The following is an 8,113-nucleotide window of genomic DNA, read 5'->3' as shown; positions in this document are numbered from 1 at the left end:
CTTTTATTGGTTCTATCAAGGTCCACAGATTACATTTTTGTCAATAATTTTTATTGTGGTTGAACACAACCACACCCATTAATTTATGTATTACCTATGACTGCTTTTGCACTAAAGTCAGATCTGAGTAGTTGAGACCCAGATCATATGGCCTACGAACCCTGAAATATTTACTATATGACTCATTACGGAAAATGTTTGTCAATTGCTGTGTTGAACTATGCTGAGTGAATTTTCTGCCTTGGTAAAACAGATACCTGCAGCAAGATTGTTCCATTTACCTCTTTGCCTTTGTTTATCAAGATGATAAGGAGTCTACTCTAACGCTTCCTTGAGTAAAGTTCATGCATATATGTCCCAATCCTTGTGCTTTGCTCCCCATATGTAGGTACATTTCTTGACTCCCTAAATATATCTGCAGCTATGGAGAGATTTTTAAACAACAGCAGATTGTAAGCTCCCAGACCCCTGCAGAACCACACCCTAGAAAAACAGTGTAACAAAATTATCCTTTTTGTGGATTTTACCTCTTTTTTCTTTAGCACTGTATATATGAGTCCCTGTTTTGCGTAGCTGCTGGCTTAACCTACATCTCCATCTTGGCCTTCAGTTTTGTGGGACCCAAAGTCCCCATTATTCCATCCATTGACTTCATTATGTCTCTGATCCCAGAGAGCCATGGGGCAACTTTGATATTCATACAATGATCTTAAGACTCTGCTTCTTTACTTGTTTACTAGGCCATTGTTGAACTCCATTTTCCCCTCTCCGGTTATGCCCATCATCCCACCTCTCAAATAAAATGTGCTTAGCTCATACATAACTAAGCAATATACAAAGCTTTTCCTTGATTCTTGGGCTTTTCCTACATTTGATTATTCTCATTGAATATTTTGAAATGTTATTTAATTCAATATTTGCATAACTATATTTATTTTTAAAGCACAGGTGCTCTTTTCCATATTTACTGTTTCACTTATTAACTGTTAATCCCATTACTAATCATAGTAGCTGATCAGAATGTAATAAAATTTAAAAACATGGGAAAACCCTTAAAGAATCGGATGCCAAATATAACTCATGCTCTGATTAAAATCCGTTATATTTTTAAAGTATATTTTGAAATTATCTTGATCCAAAATGCAACCATAAAGACCAAAACTAAAAACAGACCATGTTTTAACTGCCTTTCCTAAGACTCTAAATTTCGGAAGAGTGGCAGATTTTTGTAATTACCAGGAAAAGAAAAAGTTGAGTTAGTTCTCCTCCTTTCATCATCAAAGCACATTTTAGGTGTTGTATTTATCAAGAATCTTGCAATAAATGAAATCCAGCTTAAACTAAATTAAGCAAAATGCAAATAGACTCAGCGGTGAAATTTGGATGTAGTTGGCTAGATCTAGGAGTTCCCCTCTGTTTCTGTGTCTCTCTGTCTCTGTCTCTCTCTCTCTTTGTCTCTCTCCATCTCTTGTCTCTGCTTCCCCCTCTGTTGGCTTTATTCTCAGTCCGACTGTCTACATGTAACAAAATGATGTCCTATAACAGCTTTAGCTTACATATTAAGCTGATGGACATCAAAGAGAAAAAGAGCCTCTTTACCAATAGCTCAAGAAAATGTGTCCTGGGGACTTTGATAGTCCCAACCAATAGGAACACATCTGTCTTTTCCTGACTCGATCAATGTGGCTAGGGGGAAAATGATATACTGTGATTGGCCAGGGCTGGATCACATGCTGTCACTGTGGCATTTGAGGGAAAGCCACTTAAAAGCCTCAAATAATAATAAGTTCTCTTTTAAAAAAACGTAAACAGCAGAGGGAGGGAAAAGAAGGTCATTGTACCTACCAATGTCTTCACTATGGACTATAAATAGCTGCTTGTTCCTAATGTGAAAATTCCCACTATGATGAAGGTATGTACTGACATGAAATATAACTAAAAATTGAATACTATTGCTCTTCTCTGGAAGGGTTTGCTCCATTTCAGATGCAAGAATAATGAATAAGTGGGTGAATGAATGAATGAATGAGTGAGTGATGAAACTTGGACTCATTTTCTTCTATTGAAGAACTTCAAGGTCAAACCGACCATTTGTCAATTCTTAAAAGAAGTATAATCAACCAGGGGTTGAAGTCACTATCTGTCCAGTGTGTATCCATACTCCTGAAACAGGCCCAGACCCAGTAAAGCTAACAGAGATAATTTAGGCCTGGGGAACTGGTCAGATTTCAACAGCAAAGTTCTCAAGAACATGGATGTTAAAATCTTTCTTCAAATATCCCGTTAAAGACAAGGAAGTCATAATCTGATGGCTCTCTTGAAACTTATGTATCCCTGGATTTTGTAAATGGTCTCACTTTTCAATGACCTAAAATTCCAATCACGACAGACATTTAACAATAAAATTCCTTATTATTTAACTTAATCAGCACAGAACATTCAATCATTCATTTGTCCGATTTTTGTAATGTTGCTTTGAGCAAGTCACAAGTCACTTATTTTTTTAAATATTCTCCATTCTTCCTCCCAATACCTAGCTCTTTACCTTCCCTTTCCTCTCCTCATCCTCTCCGAATTCCATACTAGACACTCCAGGTTGAATGAATCTATTTGCTTGGTAAACACAGCACTCAATTTTAGCATTTGTTTTATTAATTTGTAATTATGGGTATGTGTGTGGGCATTTTCTCTATTAGATGACAAATATATTGAGAACATAGCCCCATTAATAATTATATCTCTAATTCCAAGTCTAGTGGAAGACTAGCAGTTATTCAGTAAAATAATTTAGTTTATTTCCAAATTTTCAAATGGAAGTACCTATGTGTAGTGTTTGGAATAAAATCAATTTTAATTTAGAAAGAACAGGAAGCCTTCATAAGGATTCTGACTGAGATTTCTTGGTACTTTTAAGGGCCCTAGAAATTACCTGCTATGATTTCAAATTCAAAATGTAAGACTTTTCTTTCCCTGATATGTGTAAGAAGCCATGTTTTTTTCTCTCTCTCTAAGAGAAAAAGAAAAATAGTATTTTTTGTGGATAGAGGCAAAAGTGAAGGAAGAGTAGAGAATGAGACAGAGATTCTTAAATGGTCACATGCAAAGATTTTACATTTGATGGATGTTTACGTATTTTCACTTTGGAGTCAGTTTGATCCTGTATGAAGTGAGAAGGAAAGATACTGTTATCTTTACCTAACAAATCAGTAACTAGAAAATTAAGTAACTGGAAAGTTGAGGAACTAGGGCAAGTTCATGAATCAAGTTAATACATGAGTTCAGCGTGTAATATGGAGTAAGATTATAATTACAGTAACATATTTCAATCTCCTTCACTTATTATTACATTACCTTCGACCAGAAGCATCACTCCTTTAAGCATCATTTTTTTCATTTTGAAACAGGGATTAAAAAGCACCCACCTGATAAAGTCCTGGTGAGGAAAAGGAAAGAATGCATGGAAAGCACTGCTCACTGGGAAGTATTGTTTTGCAGCCACTTCAGCAGCTCTCTCTGACTTTACCCTACCAACCTGCCTCGTTTAAGAAAATGTTTGCTTAGAAAAGGCAGAGCAAAAGTGGAAAATAACCATATGTTGAACTTGCTGAGATGTAAGGAGAAAGGCACTAACTTTGACAATTCATTCTGCAGACCAACAAGAAGTGTTACTGGTTGAAAATGGATTGATTGCCATAAGAGAAAGGGCTTGTGGCTCAAGGTGGTGAAGCAGCCTCCAGGGCACGATGGACAGGAAGAGAATGTTTAAATACCAAACACCATTTCCCCATGAGATATTTGAAGAGAGGACGATTGAAAAATTAGCTAAGACCTATACTAGCCAATACAAGTAAATTTTGCAGCCTCATAAAAATTTTCTATATTGAAATGCTAGTTTTAAGGACTTAGACACTAAAGTACATATTTTAAGGAAAAAATGCTGGTGATATTGGTGCATATTTCATCTGTAAATTGCTTGATATTTACAGACTTCTAAAATTTGAAACCAAAAAGTTACTAAAGACACTTACATTAGGTGTGAGGAGAAACTGTGTAAGCTAAGTATTATACGGTCTGGGTTAGCAATTTAGATAATTTGTCAGAGTCCTTTCAGGCCCATAAGTGTTACAACTTTCTATTTCATTTAATATTCAACAAATATTAACTTTAGATTCATTCTAGTTCTCATGAATCAACAATTCAACCATTTTAAAAAGATTATACAGATTTTTTTTTTGGGGGCCGCACAGCAAGGCTTGCAGTTCCCTGACCAGGGATAGAACCTGAGCCCCCTGCAGTAGAAGTACAGAGTCGTAACCACTGGACCACCAGGGAAGTCCCAATACAGATATTTTAAATGTTTGTTAGAGTTTATTCATATGATGTTCTTGCTCTAACTGGAAAAAGTTTAATATAGTAAATAAAATGATCATCCTAATATTTGCATTTTGATAGTTATTTACCTGAATGAGAGTATATACCTCTGAAATGAGAGGTAAGAGGTAGTTCCTTAGCATGGTCCCTAAAATCAAAGAGTTCTTTAGGAAGAAAATATAATTGAAGAACAGAAACCAATATCTCTGATATCTTATTATAGTTATTACTATTATTTTTTGAAAAAAACTGTTGGTTCCCCCTTCCTGTAATTATTAATAATGTAATGAATTCTAAAATTAATAATATGCAAAAGCTCCTAGTACCTTGTACACTTCCAAGTCCCATGATCACAAATAATGCTATCTTTGCTCCTTCAGCTTCTCACCACCAAACATCCTACCTTGTGCAATTCAGTTCTTTTGAGCTGCAGAATCTGATACTGTGCAGAGAAAGAAAAGTTGTGAGAAATGAAGAAGAAAAACTTGTCACAAGAGGCAAAGAAGATACATATAGTAAACTTGAGAGGAAAAGGGGGTGGGGGGGAGAAAAGAAGTCACATGGGGTAGAGTAGCATGAATAGAGAGGGATATTTTCTGATGTTGGGTGGTGAAGGTAACTGAAAGTGGAGTGAGAAAAGATTATGACTATATATTGAGTTTTTATTAGAGGGAGCCTTATCATTCAGACACTGGAATTCTCTGGACATATAGGTCCAGGAATCAAAAGAGTTACATTTGGGTAGCTCATCTAAGACTCTGAAATAATCCTGGGATAAAAATCAGAACTGCTAGGATTTAAAATAATAATACAGTTAACTTTCTCTGAATTAGAAAGTCAAAAAACCATTATGAAGATGACAGTACAATGAAGTCAAGGGCTCAAAGTTGAGAAACATATCTATTTAGAAGTGGATATACAAGCCATAGATCCAAACAAATGGGGCCCTACAAATAAGTCTGCTAAATTGAGGAAACAAAAAATATTCCCTTAAGAAGTGTTGAAATGGGATATAGTCTTGGCCAACCCACTGCCATGTACATCCACACATCCCCATATTCAGTTTCTTAAGAAATTGGAGTCCTTATTAGAAGAAGAGTTCTAAGTTCACCTTGTGTGGTGAAGTGAGTAGCTCCTTCCCATCTCTCCATGGTCAATACCAAATCTTTGAAGGGCTTGATGCTAACAAGGGACTTCGAATTTTTAAAAAATTTTGAATTATCTATGTATATTATTTGCCAAAAGAATTTGGAAAATAGGCAAGAAATAATATTTTATGAAGTGAATAAAATTCTGAGCCATAATTGACGTTGCATAGAAAGGTAAAATATTACAGGCAGAGAAAGGCCACCATTTTTAATTAGTCTTCAAGCCAGTTTTGCATTGGGACTTAAAACTGTAAAGAATAGCATATGTATAAAGGGACTAACTCACTGCCCTAGAACAGGGTAGGCAAACAATGCCCCAGAGGCCAAATCTGGCCCACTACATGTTTGGTGTGGGGTTTTTTTTTGTTTTTTTGTTTTTTGTTTTAACCACTAACGAGAATGGGTATTATTTTTAAGTGGTTGTAAAAAAATATCAAAAAAAGAATTATATTTGGTGACATGTGAAAATTATTTAAAACTGAAGTTTCAAGATCCATTGTAAAGTTTTATTGTGACACAGTCACATTCATTTACGTATTGTCTATGGTTGGTTTCATACTGCAAGGCCATAGTGGAAAAGTTGGGGCAGAGACCATATAAGGGCTGTACCACCTAAAATTTTTATTAGTTGACCCTTTATAGAAAAAGTTTGCCAACCAATATACTGGAACAAGAATAGAATAGAAGACACCTCTGCCTCTGCCAATTTCATAAATGTACACAAAGCCAGGGGAAATATATTCGGTCCCCTGGATAAGCCGTCCCAACTCTAGTGGACAGCTCCACAAGGAACAATAGAACAAGACATGGAGGCTCAGAAGTAAGTTAAAATGGAAGTGATTTGGAGTAAAGAATTCATACCTTCTGCTGAAATCCATTGTTCTTTCAAAATCTCCTAGATTTTCATTGTTGGTGAAGCAAAAGGAAAATGAGGACAAATTAGAAGCTACCAGGGGATCCAGATCAACTAAAATTCAAACTGAAGTGTGGGGATGAATCTGATAAACCAGAAGTGATATGAATGTCTCTGCCTTTAAAAGATGAAAGATCCCAAAGGGCTGAAGTAAAGTTTCCCTTCTTAAACAGTGGACTTCGCTAGTTACAGGTTAGGACCGGACCTAAGAAGAATTACTGTGCTTGCATTCAGAACTCAGTTGGGATAGAATCGGTTACACATTTGCTCTGGTTATGGCAAAAAAGAATACCTTTCAGTGGTAAATAACTATTAATATTGTTATAAAGTAAGCAGAATTTATTTTTCAAACTACTGTTAAGTGACACCTAGAAAGTACAGGAAATAAATAGTAAATGCCCTTCCTGCAGCCTAAAGTAGAGAAGTGGGACTGTGATAAACCCAACAAGGCTCTGCTTGGCAGTGTTTCTGGAGTTTCTCCAGATAAATTACACAGCACTCGCCAAGCCCTCCTCCTCTGCCCCCAGTAAAATAATGAAAAGAAAGGGAGTCAGTGTGTGATAGATTGTCAATACAAGGATCATCTGAAAGTCCCATTTACATATCGGATTTGCCTTTGAAGGCATCTCTGAAGATTGACCAGGGTAAATGTGTTAAAAGGGTAAAATTTTTAACTCATAAATTTCCCAGTTCTTTCTACCTTGTTAAATACAGAGAATGTACTCTCCCTAGTTATTTTCTCCCTGATGAAATGTGTCTTTGTCAGAATATCATGATGCTGAATCAGATAGTAGTCAGAAAGAAGAAGCAGATGGAGTAAGAAAAGCCTTTTTGTGAGATACTAAGATTACCTACATAATAAAAGTAATTAGAGACTGGAAAATAAATCAGGAAGAAAAATCTGCATTGATTGGGAGATACTGCAAAACGGGGTTTATTATCACTTATTTACACTCAAATATATTTTGAGGCATTGGTTTTAGAGAAAGACAGACTCCAAAGCAAAATAAAGTAGAAGAGAATTAGAGAGAAGAGAAAAGAGAAAATGAAAAGAGTCCCCAAATTTGGATATCAGAAGTATAACTACGTTTAGTTTTTCTGTATACCTATTTGAATATGACCATGAATAAGATGAGATCAGGAGTTCTAGGATTCACAAAGTTTGTAATATACTTTTGTCATGTAGAGAACATATTCAATAGGTGATTGCTGCATTTGACCTTTTATTTGGAGTAGTATTTCGTTCACAGGGGATGAATCAGATTGAAAACCTGGGTAACCAGCCATAGAATTTCACTGCACCCTAAAGATTGTTGGTTGACCGGCTTTAGGCATGCCATCTTGGATATCCCTTTGCTTTTATATTAGTGTTGACAAATCATTTTTCTATAACTTTCCCCCCTAATTTGTAAACATTTCACCATAAATCCTCATTTTTGAGATGATACAATAGTATTCACTTTTCTAGAAGGCCAATAGACTCAATTTTTCTCTACTCTTGAGAATATCTTGACAGCATATTTCCCTCTTATGCTCTAAAAGGAAGATAAATAAATCAATGCACAGTGAAATATTTATGTGCGTAACATCCTTTCTAATGCATTATCAAAGTATCTGTTAGCACCACTTAAATAAAAGTTTAAAACATTGTGTTTCTCTAATCAGACAAAGGGTGTCACAA

At 35.6% G+C, this 8,113-nt stretch overlaps 1 non-coding gene across 1 annotated transcript; it reads right to left on the bottom strand.

Moving 5' to 3' along the window:
* Positions 1 to 4,259: 4,259 nt before the first annotated feature.
* On the bottom strand, positions 4,260 to 4,332 carry TRNAR-UCU (transfer RNA arginine (anticodon UCU)). The gene has a single exon. It is a non-coding gene; the product is annotated as a tRNA-Arg (tRNA).
* Between the last annotated feature and the right edge of the window lie 3,781 nt (positions 4,333 to 8,113).

This window comes from Eschrichtius robustus, chromosome 4 (genome assembly GCF_028021215.1).
Source record: "Eschrichtius robustus isolate mEscRob2 chromosome 4, mEscRob2.pri, whole genome shotgun sequence".
NCBI lineage: Eukaryota > Metazoa > Chordata > Mammalia > Artiodactyla > Eschrichtiidae > Eschrichtius > Eschrichtius robustus.
The sequence above is the reverse complement of the archived record's forward strand: the minus strand, read 5'-3'. Positions and strand labels throughout refer to the sequence as shown.